The 21,171-nt window shown below is 40.3% G+C and overlaps 1 protein-coding gene across 1 annotated transcript in view; it reads left to right on the top strand.

Moving 5' to 3' along the window:
• The first annotated feature begins 264 nt into the window (after nucleotides 1-264).
• LHFPL2 (LHFPL tetraspan subfamily member 2) overlaps nucleotides 265-21,171 on the top strand; it is a 126,432-nt gene continuing 105,525 nt past the window's right edge. The window contains exon 1 of the mRNA XM_049794449.1: nucleotides 265-294. The gene's annotated coding sequence lies outside the window, so the exon portion shown is untranslated. The remainder of the gene's footprint in view (nucleotides 295-21,171) is intronic.

The raw sequence follows: 21,171 nt of genomic DNA, 5'->3' as shown, positions 1-21,171 counted from the left end.
CGAGGCGGGAGCGGGGGGAGGGCGAGCCCGGCGGGGCACGGGCCGGAGGCGGCGGGAGCGGAGCCCCAGCGCGGAGGAGCCGCCGCCGCTGCTGCTGCTGCCGCCCGGCGGAGGTGAGGCGGGGCCGCCGCTGAAGTTGTGAGGGGGAGAGGGGGGACGGGGACCGCTGGGCGCGTTTCCATTCATTGCTCTTGCGGCGGCCGGGCTGCAGCTCCCCCCGGACCGGGGCTGTAGTCTCAGGACTTCAGGACGGGCCGGGAAAGTGCCGCGGCGGGGACGGGGCACGGCGCCGAGGTAACGGCGGGGACGGGGCTGTGGCGCCGGCGAGAGCCGCCCGGCGTCCGCCAGGGAAGCGGCGGGGCGGGAGGGCAGCCGCTCGCCCCTTCCCCGCGGGGCGGCGAGGCGGCTGGAGCCGCCGGGCTGCCTTCCTCCCTCCGGCGCGGAGGTGCCGCCGAGCAGCCAGCCCCCGCCGGGCAGCGGGCAGCGGGCTGGGGGCGGCGGCGGCGGCGGCGGCGGCGGCGGCGGCGGCGGGACGGGGTGCCCCGCGCACACGTAGGCAGCAGCGAGCGGTCGCGGTTGCTGGCGGCGGGTCGGTCGCCGCGGGGAGGGCGGCGGGGGCTGCCGCCCTCCCTCCCTGCTGTTCCGTTTCTGCGGGAAGCGCCGCAGGGAGCGGGGCGGGGACGGGGGCACCCGAGCCGGGCGGAACGGCGGGAGTGCCGCCCGCCGGGGGGAGTCCCTCGGCGGCTTCGTGCAGGAGCGGGAGCTGGGCTGCTCCCAGCCGGGCCTGCACCCACCGGCCACGGCACCTGCGGCCTCTCCTGTGGGGGGACGGACGGGGGCCGCCCGTCTGCTCGGCGAGCTGCCTGGGGGAGCGAGGGTTCAGAGCTCACCTTGGCGCCTGCCACCCTCCGCCGTGTTCTTCCTTCCCCTCGCCTTTAGGGGCTCGGGTCCTGGGGGTGTGGGGAGTGGGGCTATTTTGTTTGTTAGGGGCCCTCCAAGAAAGGGCAAGAAGTAGATGGCACAAGTTACTAGTGAAGGTTTGTTGGTAGTTTAGGCGTCGCTCTAAAGGAACTTGGTAACACACCGCTGAGATTGGATCCCGTAACTCAGAAGTTGCGGGTGCGCTGGAGCAACGTCAGGTACAACACGGGCTGGCAGTGCTGTGTCCGTGCAAGTGCGCGTCCTGCCAGTACCTGGTGGCAGAGCCGGCTGGGTTGCTCCATCGCAGTAAGTTTACAGCAAGCCAGAAGTAAGCAGACGAGACGCTGCGAGTGTGTGCATCCTGATGAGAGGTGTGTTATTAGGAATAACTGAAAACATTTTAAAAGCTCTAGCTGACCTCATCTAGAAGAAAATATTATATATGTTAATGAAAAGGTTTGGCTTTCTCGGGGAAACATCCCTAGGCACCATTATAGATACCTTAATGAAAATGTCTGCTCGGTCCCAGTCCTGCAGTGGGAGGGTTCTGGCTGCAGAAGCTCACACGTGCAAGGAGCCCCGTTGTTTTTTTTGGGGGCTTGCTTTGGTCACAGAAACCTTATAGAGCTGTAAGTCATCGAGCCCTAAATATATGCTGTGCACAAAGAGTGGCTTACTAGAAAGTGTCAGTGACACTAAAATCAGTGTTCCAGTTTATTTTTCTGAATAAAACATGCTACAAAAATAGAATCCAAATTAATCTCTGGTTCTTTCTTAAGTATTTTCTCCATGTCCACCCATTGCTAGATGCAAGATATAGATAGACCATCAGCCTGCTCTGTTAGGGCAGTTGTTAAATGAGAGGGTTTTATCTGAGACAGTTTCATGGGACCATTCCTCAATTTTCATTGCAAATGCTAGTTACAGCCACTCCAGGCTTAATCACATTACTGCTTTCTTTACAAATTTCCTCTGTCTGGGTCATGAAGTAGGTTTAATCACTATGTAGGAAATTGCCCACTTTATCTTTTTTTTTTTTTTTTTTTTTTTTAGTTAATCATCTGTTTTTATTAAGCATTCTGGGAAATGCTTGTGTGATGATGTACCCGCATGTCAGGCAAGTAGCACTAGTGTGTCATTTGCTTTTAAGAGTATAAATCGCTGGGACTGGACACAGCATTTCTGTATAAGAATGTTATAGTCCTTTTGTTTACCTATTTAATCAAAGCATATTCCTCCACATCTTCTAAGTCACTCTTGATTGTGCTGGGCTGGTAAGTTTGGATCAGGAATACTGCTGGCAAAGACTGAAAGGAAGCCAGTAATTGCCGTGATCCTTTTTCATGTTCTAGCCTGTAGCTGTGAAAATTGCTTGTGATGTTCTGTAATACAGTAGGACAGTGACATATTAAGTGCTATATGCTATTGTGTCAGCAGAACCTGACTGGGCTGCAGGTGACCATATAGCTGGCACCAGGCAAGAAATCCAATGGTTTTTTTTTGCATACGGTGTAGACATTACTGTTAAAATAATAATTACATGAACAGGAAGATTCATTATTTTTCTGAGTGATGTGAAAACCACAATTATTATTCATCAAAATTTGTATTTCCAGAAGCTTCTCCTTTGTTAGACATTCAGTACCAGTTGGATGGCGTCCCGGTAGAAGAGAAACGGTGGTTGTGACGAGGGCATGTGTTGAACACAGGATGGCAGCTCCTAGCTGATGTAAGATTCCTGGTTATCCACTGTAGGCAACTACCAGTTTCTAGGAATTTCACCCTCAGCGTCTTAAAACCAGTTCGTTGGAAGAGGAAAAGAAAAGAGTTTCTTCACATAGGAATAGTCCGTACCGAAGCAGCTGGGCTTGCCCCTCACCAGGCAACAGTCCCAGAGCTGTTTGGTGATGCTTGGAGGGGGGGTGAGGATGGCTGCTCTGCTGTCCCTAACTGTCCTCACTTCCTATGCACACGTGTGCATTCGTGCACAGGCACAAGCTTACACAGCTCCTCTTCTTGGCTGACCCTCCACACCATCCAGCCTGCAGGGAGGAGAGGAAAGATCAACTTCTGAACTGCTGGTGGCTTTTGGCAATGACAGAAGCCGTTTTGTATTCCCATTCCTTCCTTCCCCATGAACAGTGGCTTTCTGTGTCTTCCCACTTGCCGCTTTCCTCTCTGTTTTCGGTGCCTCCCCTCCCCCACAACAGTTCCCATTTCTCTGCTTTCTGCTTAGGGGATAAATCATTCGGGGTGTCAACATTTTGAACTCACGTGGGAACAAGGGCAAAGGTGGTCAGCGGCTGGAAGGTGTTGCTGGCTCTCAGAGCCCTTTCTTTGATGCAGAGACAATTGCTGATGTGATTATAGCTGACAAGTCTGTTAAAATGATGCCAGAGACTTTTGCTTAGATTATTGCTCCCTTCTGGTTTTCCTGCTTTCACAAAAATTGACAGGATTCTCCTGGGTCATGGTGCCTAAAATCTGTCCTGGAAATGTGGAACTAAAAGGCTGTGTTCTTCCACATTCATCATCCTACATACAAATTAATTTGAATTAAGCTGAATGGAAGGCCTTGTAAAGCCCAGATAAAAAACTAGAATTATTATCACTTGTCTTTTAAAATTGCTGGGGAGGTATGGTCAGATACTCTGAAAGCTGTGTAAACAACAGTTCTATTATTTTATTTTTAAACAGTCTTCTAAGTAAAGGAAATAGTTTCAGTCATTTTCATGTTATATTATTGAAACTAGTTAATGCATTTTGGAAATTTTTTACTGCTGATCTGAGGTCTTAAATTTTTTAAATTACCTTTGTTTCTCTCTATGTTTAGACTTTAAGAGGTCAAACATAAACCATGGATAAGCATTTCAACCCCAGTTAATTGGAGAATAATCAATCTTCCTAGAAGTATTTTCCTAGAAGATAATTTTGTGGAAGGTAATTCCAAAGAAAACAAAATCCACAATGAAAAAAAAATAAATATGAATTTACTGCAAAAGCAAGCAAATGACTGCAAATGTGCCCGATCTATGTAAGTGGATCAGGAATATATCTGAAATTCTGAACTCAGGGAATACATGTAGCAATTGGGCACTTACCTTTTCCATGAATGAGCACAAATAAATAACAGCAGAAGACTTTTAGAGATTGTTGTGCTGGTTACACAATCAATAGGATCCAATTTCTGATTCAGTATATGTAATTAAAAAGAAAAAAACAAAAAAAAAATCACAGTCTGTTGCTAAAGATTAATTTCTCCAGTTTCTCTTGTCTTCTGGCCCTTATAATCATACTATCTTTGTCAGCTTGGAGCTGTATAGTAAAGTTAGATATGAGCTCTTCAAAGGAGAATGCAGAATGTTTTAGCTGTAGCTGCATGAACAGAGTACTACAGTGATATTTGTTCCTTAAAACATTTCTTATTTATATTGGTTTAAATGTTGTTGGTTGGGGTTTTCTTTGAGGGTTTCTTTGAGGCCCATGGTGAAAGCATGGAAACTAAATGATAAACCATGAAAATGAAATACTATAGAAAGAGGGAAAAAATGTCTTGGAGAATGTGTCATATTGTGTTGCAGCCAGTGAGAGAACTATAATGCATGAACCCAGACACACAAGGAAGCCTTACTTTAAGCTGATTTTCAGATCTTTTCATTTTTACCTTTATACGGCTTCTAGTGCTTAGAAAGGATTAATGAAGCAATATTGCTGAGGCAGCTGTACAGCCTCCTTTGTCATTGGTGTCAGTGCTCCATTTCAAATTACTTTGTCTTAATACTGTCTTATTAAAGACTGTGGAGTTGTTGATTCGTGTTTTATACATAGTATCTAACATCTTACTGGTGAAAATATCTTGGGTTTGAATTAGCTTTAGAGTTCACTAATTGACCTTCATATTTGCTAACACCCGACATTGCATATGTTGTATGTATTCTCCTGCATCATTTATGACAATTCACCAATAACAGTATTAATGCTGTCACTCTGTTCCAGATGAGTAAGTTTTGTAGATAAAATTATATAATAGGCTTTAATAGTACAATTTATTTTAAAGTTTGACTGTAGGTTGTTGGCCTTTTCATCTTGCAGGATTCTTTTTAATCCCAAGTAGATTCTTCTGTTACAGTGCTCTAGGAAAAAATCTTGTAATTTTAATGCTAATAGAAATGGTCAACATGATAATTGTAGCAATTATAACCTGGGCCTGGTTTGAACTGAATGCTGCATTGGTTTATTAAGAGCCATACAGTTTTTAAACCAGCTTTGTTCAAGCAGTGCAGCTTCTTGGGATGGCTGAGACTTTGGGTAGTTGTGACAGAACTTTCTTGGTTCAGCTTCTGGGCACAATCCCTTAAACTTGTTTGGGAAGGATCACCTGTGATGTGGGAGGATAAATTCAGTCTCTGTGTTTGATCTTCTGTTGAGATTGCAGACAGGTTGCCAGTTGGTGCCATCTGTGTTTATAGATTTTGCAATAGCATTCACTGGGAGATTATCTGAAAGCCAAATCAGTTTACATAGGTCAGTGAATTGCAGCTTGCAAGGCTTATGTCTGGGATCATTGTAAACAGGTTTTTCAGAGTTTTCATTGAACTTTCATTTGTCAAAACCTGACCTCATCACTAAAGCATGTGATGGTGCTAATGCACCAGTTTTAATATGCTGGCAAATGCATTTGAGAGAAACTTTATTTTAATGGTTATGTACTCTTGTTTTGTCTCTTAGCATGTGTGTGTATTGCTTTGATATGTTCTGTGCAAACAGTAATTTTGTGGAGGGAAAGCTGTAACGAAAAAATATTTTCATCTATAGGGGTGGTGGGTTTTTTTTTTCCTTAAATAAGTGATATATATGCAGTGCAATAAATATAGTCACTGTTCCTGCAGTAAAGTACCTGTAAAAGAGAAGGTGCTGCAGATAAGAGTAGTTTGTCAGATGTCTGGAGTTCATTAAAGCAAGATTGGTACAGAATTTCTGAAGTGACTTCTTTGTTTGCAAAGAATGGCAGCATCTTTCTGCACAACTATGTAGTACTGATGAATAGTATGTATTGAGTTGTGCTTGTAATACAAATGGTGGAGGGTGTCTCATGCAAATACTATAGCTCTCTTAGCCTTCTATGGAACTCACTTATTTCACAAAATAAGGCAGTAAGTATATGTGGTCATCGTGACAATTTCAGCAATTGTAACTGTTTTAGAACAGACACCCGATAAAACCTGAGCATCATTCTGCACAGGCAAGTCTGAATATTTTAAAGTTTACAAGAAAATTTCAAGTATGAGTTCCAGTCTAAATATGGTAATGTATTCTTTTATAGCTTTCACATGTTGAGATTAGTTGCACATATGTTAATATTAAATTCAGTCATATTTGTTGATTCGTTTTGTTACCAAAAAAGCTGGTCAAGGAAACTCTCTTAAGACTTGATTTTGGAGCTTTAGAAAGAAGGCATTCTTTATTGCAGTGCTGGGTGTACGGGGGATTGCTCCGCCTATTCTGTGCACCGTTACCTACAACAAGCAGAAATTTATGTTATGCCACTCATACTTATTATCATTTACATAGTGTCCACCCTTTGGTCACGCACAGTGCGGGTCATCTCTTTCTCCTAGTTAACTGGCCTTGGCAATTTTTAATAACAAAAACTCAGCAGAGCTCAAAGCTTATCATCAAGGCCCAAGGCTTCTTGTCTGTTGATGCACATCAGGCCCGAGGTCTCCTGTCTCTTGGTGCCTCCAACACATACCAATGACAAAGCTCAAAGTTTTTGTTACCTAATTAGTACATACCAAAATTTTGAAGTTTTCAAGCAAGTAAAAGTTTGTTAGTACAGCAATACAGTAAAATTTTTATTCTCCTGCCTTTGTTCAAGGCATCAGTTTCTGTGCTTTTAGAAGATTGTTTTAACTTAGGAGTTCAACATTAAGTGGTGGGCCAAGTTTGGCAGGATAATGAAATTACAGTTTTATGCTCAATAGAAAGTTTCACTCAATGTTGTGTCTCTCTCTGCATCGATTTTTCTCAGGACAGTGTTGCTCTGGTATGGTTTACCTTTCAAGAGTTAACAAAGATCTCATTTTTCTCTTTGTTTTAGGTTTTCTTTAAGCTACTAATAGACATAGTACATGACAGCTGGTGTGCAAGATTTTCCACAGACTGCCCAGCTGATAGCTCTGCTGAGATGCTAGATAATTTAGCAGAGGTATCCAGTTTGCAGAAATGTGCATGAGGTTTGTGTTGCGCATACATGTTTACTCAGTCATTAGTCATGATCATGACTGCATAAAATCAGTGTAATTACCTTCAACCAATCTTTATATCTAAGTGACCCAGACCACATTCCATGACAGCCCTGACAGCTTGAATTAGAGCTTGCCTTTCATCGCAGCCAAATTTGGAGTACAGAAATAGCCAGCCTTTCCTGAGCTTGCTCAGTGCAAGAATGGGATGTATTAACATGAAAGAGTGAGAGTTCAGTCTAAACCAGAGCCTTAGGAATGTTCTAATTCACTGGTGCTTGACCAGCCCATATCAGCAGAGTTTACCTAGTTTTTCAGTTGCACATTGCATTCTTTGCACAGTAGATGTGCAATCTGTTGCTTTCAGTGTGCATCAGGAGTGTCGCACATGCATCTATGCACTGTACTCTCCATATTATGCATCTGTTTCCAAGCCACATTTAAAGAATGTCTTGAGAAGGTCAGAGAAGTCCACGCTTTCAGCACAATTTCTCCAGCTCTTGGCTGCTAGTCTTCCCTTCTCTCTACAGGCTACTTGTAGTTGGGCAGGGAAAGGGTCTGAATGAATAGTTGATGTGTGAGCAGGTTGTTTGTAACCTCATTTTTTCCAAGGCAGCCCTGTACATCCTGTGTCCTCCCCCAGCCTGCCCCCCGTTTTTTTTTTCCTTTCTGTTAAATCGCTGAAAAGAATTTGTTTGCCTCAGGTCCCAAGGAAAAGATAATAAAAAGACAAGACTGGAAGAGGCCTTATGAAGTCATCTAGTCCATTCATCTGCCTCAGGTTAGGATGATCTGTGTCTGTCATCAGTGCTTTGTTCTAAGGAACACAACAGTCTCTCTTACATCATCATGCTGAGAAAATTTTCTTTTCATGTTATCCAATTCACACCTTTTTTGTTGCAGTTTAACACCATACTGTTCATCCTGCATCTGTCTTGGACAAAGCAAATAATTGTTTTTTGGCTTATAAAGACTTTTATTATGTTTCTTCTTAACTGTCATAGCCTGCTATTTCTTTAAGCTCAATTCCTTGACTTCACAGGTGCTCTTTTCTGTACATCAGTTATTTCAGTTGCTTTTCTTTGGGTTATTGTCCATTATTTCACATCTATTTTGTTCTGCCAAGACTGTATTCCACTTGAGGTTTTAATGATTTTGAATAAAATGGAATGGGATCCTCTTTATACTTACTTTCATGATGTGTGTCTCTTTTGCAGCACTGTGACTCTTTTTCATGGTCAGGCAGTGATCCACCAGATCCTTAACCAAGGACACATGTTCTAAGACATTGTTTTTAATGGTTGTTTTATAGCTGGTTATTTTGCCTAACTGTAGCATCTTGCACATGTTCTTGCTGAAGATGACATTGTTTTTTCAGGTAATTCCTCTGGTTTGTCATTTTGAATTCGCATCTTTTCCTCCAATAAACATGCTACTTTTTCTAGATGAACATGGTCTGGTAATAGAATAGCTTACTTTATCACATCATACAGATCCTGAAAATACTGAAACAAATATTCTTTGGGAATCTTAAAAGGGAAGAAATTTTTAACTAAGTCTCCTTTTTCTGCTTGTGATGATTATTTTCAGGGAAGGAAATGTAGAGGAGAGAAATTTTAAGACAAAGTATTTTCCTTGTAGTGCAGGTGATTTAAATTAGCCACATGTATTGAAGGATCTGTGGAAAGAAAAATTCACCAGACTCCTGGTAGTCCTGTGGACTGGGGAAAGCAATTCATGGTGATTGTAATGCTCAGAGGGAAACCTCCTTTCTACTCAAGTCTTTCCGTTAATTCACAGGTGATGGAGGTAAATATTTCCACAAGAAACTGTTGGCCTCCATCCTTACCTATTTATGTAATATTGATGCTAGTTCATTGTATAATCAAAGCCTGTTGAAAAATGTGCTTTCAGGGGTATTAGCTGTAGTCAAAAAAGTACAAGTTGTATGTGAAAGAGGAAAACAGAAGGATCAAACTCTGGCGGAATTACATGTCCATAAGAAGGCAAGTTAGAAAAGTACTTGAGAAATAAGTCGAGGAGCAGGAAGTCTGCTACAGAGAGTCTGTAAGACCAACAGATTATTGGGGAATAAAAAGAACATTGAGGGAAGGTAAAACCATAGTAGAAAGACTAAGTGCATATTTTGCTTTTTCTGTTCACTGCAAAGGCAATCAGAGATGCCTAACACCCTCCATACAAAGAACAGTTAAGCTGGCGAGGAAAAGAGGCAACTGAGGATGCAGTGATAGTTTTATAAAAACATGAACATCATGGCAAGGGTGATAAGGATCAATTGTTTGTTGTCTCTCTGAGTACAACAACTAAAGAGCATGGAAATGAAACTAGCAGGTGTTGGGTTCAAAACAAGCAAAAAGAGTGCTTTTGTTTCATGCACATATCATTAAGTTGTGTAACTCCACAGGATGTGGTGGATACTGAAAACTTGTACTGATTCAAAGGGAGACTGGTCGAAATGAATGGAAGAAAAAGTCTGTAGGGGATTATTAAATACATAAGCATGACCTCTGGCTTTGAAAGTCCCTGAGCTGCAAATTATTGGAGGCTGGAGAGTATTTGGGGAAAGTATGACTAAACGCTTACACTATTCTTATCCTCTTCCCCAGACATCTGCTTTTGGCTGCTTTTGGAGACGGGGGTACTGGCTAGAAGAGTTGAACTGGCATAATTTTAGATTTGTCTTCTTAAATTGTAAAAACTCAAGACACGTTTTTCTGTGAGTTAGAAGCTCAGGGTAGCATCTGCAAATCTTGTACTTTGCAGATCGAAAGCCTACTATTCGTTTTCCTTATAATTTAAGACAGAAGTATATTTTTAACAAAACACAAAAATTAACCATGAACATTTGTCTGTCTCCTGCCAGTTGGCGTCAACTACAAATTATGTTTCATTTCAGTCATGCTAAACTGCCAGATGAGATAATACGTATTGTCTCATTTAGGCAATCTAAGCAGCTATGTCTGTAATCCTAACTTGTTTTTTCTCATTTATTTTCTCCTATGCATGTGTGAAATTGTATTTAATGTGGAAGTTTTTAGTTTCTCTACCCTTCTCTCTTCTACTGTAGATATGTTTTAACTGCTGACATGAACACAAAGTATGTGAGATTCCCTGCAGAGTTAGAGAAAAGACTGAAAGCTCTTGGATCTCGGATGGGGATAGAGCAGTATAGAGGGAGGAGGATGCTGTGTTACCATTCTACAGACACTGATTTACTGGATTGATTTAGAGTGTTGATTCAACAGTACGTCTTTAGGGCACTCACCAGCAGATCAAAAACCCATAACCACACTATGCAAACATCTCATGTAAATGTACCTCGTCAGCCCCAATTTTAATGTTAACCTTGAACTAGTAGGTTTTCTGCTCTGTCAAATATTGTTTATCTCTCTATGACTCTGGCAATGCCAGACCAGGTATTGTTCGTCCTCCATCAGCTGATCTGAAGTTGGTATGAATGCAGCATCCTGTGCTCTGGCAAACTCGACAGAAATGTGATTGTGTCTGCACCTGCTCGGGGGTAAATTTGTATTGCATGGTGATCATACCAGATGGTAGTATACCAGATGGTAATCTGGCATTAATGAAGACACAGCCATGTGTTGCACATGCATTCTTTACTTTTCTGTCATGTATTAATATATTTAACACAATTTCGCTGAGTTTTCCGAAGTGGCTGTGGGGGTTAAATTAACAATGCCTTTCACTCCAGACTGTATCTGCAGGCATCTTCATGTCTTGCCACCTAAATATTTCCTCTATTCTTGTAACACCAAATAAACAATTTTATCCTCCTTTTCTCTGTGGTCTGAGGCATGAGGGAAAGTAAATTTGCCTGGAGGTAGAAAGCCTGTGCAGTGATTTTACTGCCATAGAGGTTTTTTTTGTACCAGTATTAGACCATTCTGTGTTACCGGTGGTTGAGTTCCCAGGCTACCTGGTGCTGCTGTAGTGGAGGCTGGGTTAAAGACGCGAGGATCATGCAGGTATTGGGAAATTTGTTCGGAGCCTTTTTAGTCTGTTCCCATGCCTGCTGCTGAAGTAGACTGATCATACAGAAACTCTGTACAGTTTACTTCATATACTGAAGTGGGCTTTACTGAAGTATGTGGGTTTGGAGATGGGGAAGGAAAGGCAGCATTTTGGTTTGTGTAGGTGAGACTATTGAAGTTTGTTGTAAATAACTGTGAGTGCTGTTTTGTTATTGTTGGGATGTTTGTATATAGTAGCTACTTTGATCTCTGCACACTGAATGAATGTTAATTAATGTTACTATGGCAAAGTTGTTTTGTGACTACCTTAAGAATAAACTGTAGGGAAACACAGAAGTATTCCTATGTTCAAATATCATCATCTGATACCTGCAACTATTTGAACTGATGATGTATTTGCATATAGCAAATACAATTCTCTTCTCTGAAGGTTTGTTAAAGCTGTGCCAAATGCAATTAATCATAGTCAAGAGCATCACAGCTGGGTATTTTGGAATTGATAAAGGAAGATAAGTTTTCTGTTTAGACAGGAAAGTTGTGCAGCTCTTCTGTTGGACTAAAGCACCTCTCCTGTATGGACAGGGGAAGGTTCAGCTATGTCATTAACTGATTATACTGATAAGTATGTCAGGTAACATGAAGCTACTGTTCAGATGTCTAACAGTCTGCCTTTTAGCTGAAGAATGGTGCAAGGTTCTTTGCCAGAGGATCAGGGAATACATCCAAGGTTGCTCATAGTTCAGATACAATCTGTGAAAACAATCCAAAGAAGATCTTTTTAATGGTTTTTCTCCATTTCGCCTTTTGCTATTGAGTTAGACTGCAAAAGAAAGAAAATAAAAATGGCCTTGTAGCTAGTTATCAATCAATCAATTGATTGATCATTGACCTCAGACGTAGTACCTATGATAGTGATTCTTCTCATTTTTTATGTAACTAGATGTTGTGGTTTAACCCCACTGGCCACTAAGCACCACGCAGCTGCTCAGTCAGTCTGAGAGAATTGAAAAAAAGTAAAACTCATGGGTTGAGATAAAGACAGTTTAATAGGACAGAAAGGAGGAAAATGATGATGATAATAAAAATAATAGAATATACAAAACAAGTGATGCTCAATGCAGTTACTCACCACTCACCGACTGATGCCCAGTTAGTTCCCAAGCAGTGATCCGCCTGCCTTGGCCATCTGCCCAGTTTATGTACTAGGCATGACGTCCCATGGTCTGGAATACCCCTTTGGGCAGTTTGGGTCAGGTGCCCTGGCTGTGTCCCCTCCCAACTTCTTGTGCCCCTCCAGCCTTGTCACTGGCTGGGCATGAGAAACTGAAAACACTACTTAGCAACAACTAAAAACATCAGTGTGTTATCAACATTACGCTCATATGAAATCCAAAACATAACACTATACCAGCTACTAGAAAGAAAATTAATCTACCCCAGCCAAAACCAGGACACCAGATCATACTTTTTAGGAGAAAACTGTTAAACACTCTTTTGGACATTAGATTATGGATGGGAGATCATTAATTAAATGGTAATCCAAAGAAGCCTTTACTACCATCCTTTCCTCCTGCAATAATCATGGTTAAAATTTTGAGTATGGCAATAATAATAATTAATTAATTTGATAATAATAAATCATCTGTCAAACTTGTCAGACACTATTTTATTCTTCATTCTGTATTATATGATTCCTAAAGACGTCAGAAATTGTCTCAAATGCAAAAGAAGTTCTAATGCTGTTATAAAAAAGAATTTAATAACCAATTAACAAATCTTCCATTTGAAGTTTTTCATTCTGAATCCTTGTCTATGGCCATAGAGTTCTCTGTCAAGGGACGGTCTACTTCTGCAGGCATCGATGTTTGTTGCTTCACTTTCTATTCATGTTTGCTCTTGTGACTAAGTAGAATATATTATTCCATTGAGTACAATTTTTTTTTTCGGTGAGGATGAAGAGTTCAGATTTGCATCAAACAAGGCAGGTAATTTGGAAAACAAATATGTCGCTTTCCAGTGTACTTTCCTCTACTGGAAAGACTGAACAAAGACAAAGACTGATCAAAATCAGTGTTGTCATTACTCACTTGTGTTTTTCTGTATCTGATAATGTGAAAGGTTATTTATAAGCACTGGTTACTTGAAATCCAGTGCATTAGACCTGTGTCTGTCCGTCTGGGCTGAGACAGCATTCATCAGCTGAGGGGAGCAGTATATGTGTAGCCATCTTTGCAACCACATGTAATATTCTCCATATTATCTTGTAAAATACTAGACATTATGCCCTATTTCAGGAAGATGTTGGTCTGATAAATGAAGAACGGGCAGTTACAGTCCCACTGAGTAGCATGGTGAAGCAGTTTGCAATCCAGGGGGAAACAAAATTATCCGATACTCATTTTTTGTGGACTGACTTAGACCATATGTGCCCCTCCTCAGTCAAATTCTCAAAAATATAAAGCTTATTTCCCATTTCTTTTTCAGAAAGCAGTGTTTTCTTTTAATGTTAGTTTCCTGTGATTTCCTGCAAAGCCTCAGAAGCTCAAAACATCATTATGTGTCTCCTTATTCAGAGAGGAAGCAGGTACGGTCAAGCATGTTTTTTCTAAAGGAACTGTAGTGGATAAGAATAGCTAAAAACATTATGTGAAATAGTTACAAATAAGCACTGGCTTCATATTCACAGACTTCTAGAAGATCCCTGCATTCTAGAAGGGCAGTGTGCGCAGGGCATTGTCCTTGTGAAGAGAGGAGCAGGCAGAAGGTCTAAGTGACGGTGCAAGGGTGGATGCAAGGGCTCAACAGGTGGACTCTGAAATCTGGGTGCCTCCTGGCAAAGCCTGCAGAGCTCTCCTGTCTTCCCAACAGCTTTCTGTGAGCTTCCTTGCTCGGGGCAGGGAGCGCTGTGCTGTCTTTGGATCGCCATGGGCATCTCGATTTCGCTTGTGGGAAGCAAACAGCGTACCTCTTAATCTGTGTTTATCTCATTACCATATGATAGAAATAGTCTGTCTGCTGGTGTTGCAGTGAAACTGGTGTCCTATTTAAAAAATAATAAATATGTCCACATATGGGTTCTGTCTGCTCTTTGCAACTGGCAACTTCCTAAAGTCTCTTTGCTGTACACTACCATTCTGGTTTTGCATAATAACTCTCAATTATTTGATCCTCAATGAGTTACCTGTTCTAGGAGCTCTGAATTTGAACTAGTTGAAATTAAATGTTTCTTTTTTTTTTTTTTTTTTTAACATGTGCATGCTGTTACTTCATTAATGGTTGAGTGATGTGGTAATAGTCTTTGTTTATGAACCAAGAGAGGAACAAGAATTGCAGCTCAGTATTGTCCTTAGTGAATAGAGGCTGATCCACATTTTAAGGTCTGAATCTTAACTTTTTCCATGCCTACTTTATTTTGTTTTGTTTTGTGTGTGTGTGTTTTCATTTGACTGAGATAAAGATTTAAAGGGGAAAATTACTATATATGGCGATAGTGAGCCTAAACCTGTCTATGCAGCAGAAGCTTAATTTTTTTTTTTCCTTTTTCCCCCCTTTTTTCTATGAAGTTCGCATGCTCTCACAGTGGAATAAATGATTCAGTAGTTGGTCCCTCCCCCTGGATTATGGCTCTGATGAGAGCCAATTTTTTGAATGGCTCCTATTTAATCTATCTTGTTTTGAAGATAGGGTATGTTTGGTTTTTAAGAAGGGCAGACGTTCTTTACCTGTCAGCCAGTTGGAGGAGAAGCAACTGTTGAATGAAAAATTTCATATTCCTTCTGTAATTCAATGTGATCGCGAAGTAGTTGTTTTTTTGTTTCCTTTTGCATGGAGGTTTGGATGTTTGTAACTTGTAGGCTGGCACAAGATGATCCGTACCCACTTCTGTGGTTGCTGACTGTGGCTCAGAGAGCTCTGCAGTTCTGAAAGCTTTTGCATCTTGAAGTTTAAAAAAATAAATGAAGCGGTCAATGGAAGACTTTGTCTAAAAATGAATTTGATTCTGCTGTCATGTTGGAATTATTTGGGAGTGCAAGAGTGTGCAGAGGCCTGTAGCTATTCCTGCATCCTCAAATGCCACTGGGATAGCCGGTGTTCAGTCTGGCAACAGTAGTAGTTCTTGGGCTGCTGGTAACCATTTTGTGAATGTCTCTGTCTACTTCTCTAGCCATATGTAAGTGATCTGAGCATTGCCCTGAGTGGGTTAGTTTCTTCATCATTACTACATGTGACTTTCTGGAGGGAGTGTGTGGTCCAAGAGACCTCACAGATTTCCTGGACGTGGCCCACACTGTAGTTGTGTCTGTTATTTATTATATCCTTTCAGAAACAGAAGATAAACTAGTTTCCCTAATGATTATGTTTTTTTCATATGCTTAAATGAATTTCTGCCTTTAGAGGGAAGTTGTTTTGGCTCTCTTTCACTGATTTGTCTGTGTACTAATGTTTTTGCTCAGCTCAGCTGGAAGACTCACCACCTACACATTGGTTTGTTCCAGCACAAGGTAGATAGTTATTTAAATATGTGAACAGTTAAATTTTTAAACACATGCACTGTCTGGAAAATATTATAAAAGCAACTGGCTGTGTGTTGCAGTTTTTATGATATTTAATTCTTATAATAATAAGATTGCTTGTTGCATAGTTAATTTTTGAGATGTATTTTGAGTCTTACATACACACACAGTCTTAATTTTGTTTGATTGGACATGTGAAAAAAATATTATTTGACTATAATTGATATGATTTCATAAATGATTTTTTAGAACTCGCAGTTTGCTCTTGTGCAGAACTAATATATAATTTCTCATGACAGGACTCTGTTAAGAAAATACCAGCAGAGATAGACATCATAGTATCATCCCTCATTCAGCATGAAGCCTCCAAATTTAAATATCAGCAGAAAAAAAAATGATATTGGGTTTTATCTTGAAAAATGTTATTTAATACTATGCAGCTATGAAGTTTAAACTAAAAAGCAAAGGGGTCTGAGAAACCTAAAACCTGTTAATATTTAAAGAAATGGGAAAATACATAAGATCTAAGTTTGAGATAGTAATGAAAAAAGCTCAGTTTCAGTTGTGTGCAAGAATATTCTACGGACCAAGAAAGAGGGGGAAAAAAAAGTGTTTCTTCCCTGTTTTATAACATGCCTCTCTGTCCTGGAGTACATTTAAATTTATTTAAATTGGAGGCAGTTTAAGGTACCTGTTATGAAAAGATGTTGACAGAATCAAAGGAATTAAGAAGAAGGCGTCAAAAAGATCAAAGGGTTGGTGGGATGATTTATGAGGAAAACAAAACTACTTTTAATGGCTTTGTTAAACAGTGGTGAAATGAGGTCAAAGAAGCAAGGTGGTAATAGGATGAAATGAAGAAAATATAGGCTGTGTGTCAGTGTTACTTTGTGTATTGAAATAATTTTCTCTGGAACTGTTTCCTGTCAAATACCAAAAATTGCATTAGTCAGATATGATAAAATTAAATAGGATGCTTTGTTCAAAAAGCAATGCTGTGAAGAGCAGTCTTGCATTGACCTAGACTGAGCAGACTGTCTGTTCCCTATCTCCAGTTTCTAAGAACAGTTTGTGGGGTTTGTTTTGTTTTGTTTTTAAATGAACTTTAGCTTCATTAGTGCGAAAGTTCACTAGTTCTTGAACTTGTGTTAGAAGTCGTGATGGAAACATTCGTTGAATATTGACCTTAATATACAGAACCTGGAGGGTCACTGCAATACTTGGATGTGTAGGTTTGTAGTTAACCCTTTCACTCTCCGTCTCTGGGGAACTTTTCCATTTCATGCATTTAAACTGGCATGTTTTCTGTTATTTTTCCCCTTTTATGATTTTCTTTCTTGTTTTCTGTAATAATGTGGTTTTGCCTGTCATTCCCATCTCCTCTCTTTCTTGAGGCCTGTCAGTCATAAGCAGAGAGAGGGCACTGAGCTGTATGAATTGCAAACTGTCTCCCTCACTCATGAGGACTCCACGGTCCCACCAGGCAGCAGGACTGGGTACTTGTCCACTGTGGATGCGTGGCCACGTGATCAGAGGACACGTGCCGATCATGAAGCCAGAGATCATGCACTACTTGTTACGTTAACTGGGATTTATACATTTTGATTGTATGGCACTGGTGAAGCTGCACCTTGAGTGCTGTGTTCAGTTTTGGGCCCCTCACTACAGGAACGACGTTGAGGTGCTGGAGCGTGTCCAGAGAGGGGCAACCAAGCTGGTGAGGGGCCTGGAGCACAAGTCTTATGAGGAGCAGCTGAGGGAACTGGGGCTGTTTAGTCTGGAGAAAAGGAGGCTGAGGGGAGACCTTATCACTGTCTACAACTGCCTGAAGGGGGGTTGTAGTGAGGTGGGTGCTGGTCTCTTCTGTCAAGTAACTAGGACAAGAGCAAATGGCCTCAAGTTGCGGCAGGGGAGGTTTAGATCGAATGTTAGAAAAAATTTCTTTACTGGAAGGTTTGTCAGGTATTGGAACAGGCTGCCCAGGGAAGTGGTGGAGTCACCATCCCTGGAGGTGTTCAAAAAACATGTAGGCATGGCACTTCAGGACATGTTTTAGTGGGCATGGTGGTGTTGGGTTGATGATTGGACTTGATGATAGAGGTCTTTTCCATACTTAATGATTTGATTTGAGTGTATATACATATAGTTATTTATGACTGAATATGTCATATATATACATAACGTTATTTATGACTTGCTGTATGTCGTGCAGTAACCAAAAGGGTGGACACTCTGTTTCATCGAAGGTCCACCAGACATAGCCATGCAATTTCTTTTTCTTAGATCAAACTCATTTGAAGTAGTATTATCTTAAAAGCATGGATAAATACTGGGGACTTGTATATTTTGGATAGGCATGGTACAGCTGGTAGAAAAGTCCCCAGTCTTTCGTGTGTGATGATGTGAAGAGGTGGTTCATAAAACCATTCAGTGGAGACTTTAAATGTAACCAACAGACAAGGAACTACATCAAACAAAACAAGCAAATACGACCTCTGCTTTAAAAAATGGGGAAATGTTAATGCATATTTTTTTGAACAGAAGGAACAGCTGAGCTATATCTATTCCTCTTCCAAAACCTTATAACTAAATTCCCTCTTATGAATTAATAAGTACTGTTCACCATGTACTTTTAAGATAACTCATGGACCAACCACATTGTAGTCATACATTCTTCTGGTGTTTCCTGAAGAGGTGGGTTGTGGCACACTTCCAGGAAGTGTGGTTTATTAAATTAATTATCTATGGTAAATGCAAATTTTGAAGTTCTGAGGCACTTGCATACTTCACAATTTTAGATAGCTTTCTGTGATTCCGTCTGCTTTTATTTTTAGTTTGTGCATTTACAGTTGATACTTTAGAAAGATGAATGTTACCAAAAGATGAACAAAATTAGTTCCTAAAGACAAAGTTAGCTTATCCCTTTTTACAGTTATTTTTTCATCACATTGTTGACTTACTAGCCTTTTAAAATGTATGAATAGTTTGAGTCAGTTGACTTCTAAGGAAGCAATGAAATCCTTAACCGTCCATATTCTGGCATGGCTGCTATTGAGGAAAAGTGCTTCCAAGAAACCTCAGTATTCTGAAACATAACTGACAGATATTGTTGTGTGATTAGTAAAACATGTACAGTATCAGCTGATCTTTCATTTATAGCTAGGGAATCTTTTTTTAACATGATCATTTAAAACAACTTCTGTACATTTTTAAGACTTGATTTGTTTTTATTCTAAAACAGGCTCCAATAGTGTCTTTGTTTTCTACTTTAAACAGTTGCAAGATGCAAAATTAGATCTGAAATTGGAGTTTCCTTTCGTTTGACAGGAACAGGGCAGCAGAAATTTGAGCCGTCTTGGTTGTGTGGTGTCAGTTTCTAGATAAAATTTCAAGTATCGATTTTTTTATTATAACATGACTGTTAAAGGGAGCCTGTCTTGTTTCAGCTGAGATGAAGATACTTGCTTAAAAAGAGTGCATGTTCACTTTAGTACCTTGAATTATTTTATCTCCTACCCCTGGCACTTCCTCAGAGCCTGTATTTATTATTCCTTTAGTCAATTAATAAAACTTATGTTGAGCACTTGGGAAAGAAATGAGTGCAGATAATAGTGAAAGGAGAGAGGTGTTATTTACTTAAGAGATCTATTGCTGCTATCAAGGAAGCACACACTGACCTATGTGCTGTGTACGCTGATGTATTTTCCATGTGCTCTTCATGTGTGTAGTGTACATTAATGTACTCTGGGCATATGCTCCCATTTTGTGGCGCTTTTGGTTAGCTTTTGTCATACAGGTCTCATTAGTCTCCCATACCCGATGGAGAACTCTTGAAATTTTATTCTTTTCCCATCCTGAAATACAAATTTGCCTTTAGGAATGTGATCGGTGACCAAGCAATTGTCATGCTTACATTGGTACCTCTTGTGGATACATCACAGTGTTGTTACCCTTTTTTTTATGGTTGCTCAGACTTTGATAGAAGAAGAAAGTTCGGAGACTGCATATCAGCAGCTTTGGAGAGGGGGTCCAGTACAGGGAGGTGGTCATCTAGTACCAAATGAACAGGGCACAAAAGCCTCCAAACATTTAATGGCCACATCCATACTGACACTGGGAGTCGTGTTGCTTATGTTGTATTGGCTTTTAATCTCAGAATGCCAAGGGAAAAGCTAATGCTCATCTTTTGTCTGTTGCTTTAAACCATTTTTGCAGAGCTGCCCTGCCTTTGAAAGTAACTGATAGACACAGCTTGGGAAATGTTTGATTTTGCTCAGAAGGGGCTGGAATTGATCATATTGACCTAGTTGAAGTTGGGCTTTCTGAGTACTTGGCAAATAAGAATTTTCCTCTGTAAAATTGGGTTGTAAAATAAATTTTCAATCACTTACAGGAGCCAAATTTTATTTATTTATTTATTTTATTTGTTTATTTATTTATTTGATATAACATTGAAGATGAGAATTCAAATTCTTAAACATGGTAAGGCTGGAGAGCAGTTACAGCATGAATTGTCTATGATATACTTTCAGGTGCTTTCAGGAGAACTGTAGTTGTTAGTGTGACATGACACAGTTTCCATTTGGGGGTTTAAAAAAAAAAAAAGGAGCCAGAGTATGTTAAATAATGCTATGAGCATTGCATCTACTTCTCTTTCTCTTCAGAAGTGATTACTGATTAATGTTGTCTGCAGCATCTCTTTTTAAGGCTATTACACAGTGTTGAGTTCATGTTGATGAGAGTTTGGGGTCTTTTTAAACTTGTCTTAGAAGCTGACTGGCATTTAAGAGATGTAATCTTTCATTTGTTATAAAACTCTGCTTACTAACTTTATGGGAAAATATCAGCATCAATTATAACAGGAACTGATGCTGGAAATTTTAATGACTAGGAATAGCTATAGACAGCCTTTAGCTATATATTTGTATTTATAAAGTTCTAAATTTGTATATTTTAAGTTTATACATATCTGTTGATCTAAAATAAAAGAAAATTACTTTTCTTAAGAGTGTTGAAAGACAGATTACCCATTTGGCAGTGATAGTGTTGCAGTGCCAGTAGAGATCTGACTTAAGTTTATGGAGGTATTATGCAGGGTAAAAGGAAATTAATTGAAATATATAGCTTCCACCCATCAAGATTATACATGATATATATACTTAGGATCACACAGATGAGAAGTAATTAGTTCTGCCTGTGCAGACATGCAAAATGTAAGCTAGAAATTTAATTAAAAACCCCAATCCAGCACAGCTGATGTAGTCACTGTTAAAGCCCTTTTTCAGCAGCAACTGCCCCATGCCCATTTTCAGTTGTCATAAAATTCTGGACGAACATCCAGGCACTTTCTTTGTAAATTATTTGAGAGCGCAGAATTCCAGAGGGCCTGTTGGTCCTAAAGTCTGGTCTCTAGCTGTTGAATGCAGCTATACAGTAGATTTCTAGTTTTAAGAGATACGCAGAGTATCTCTTTGCCCA

The sequence above is a fragment of the Accipiter gentilis genome, chromosome Z, assembly GCF_929443795.1.
Source record: "Accipiter gentilis chromosome Z, bAccGen1.1, whole genome shotgun sequence".
In the NCBI taxonomy this organism is placed as follows: domain Eukaryota; kingdom Metazoa; phylum Chordata; class Aves; order Accipitriformes; family Accipitridae; genus Astur; species Astur gentilis.
Note: the sequence above shows the minus strand (reverse complement) of the source record. Positions and strands in the feature narration are given on the sequence as shown.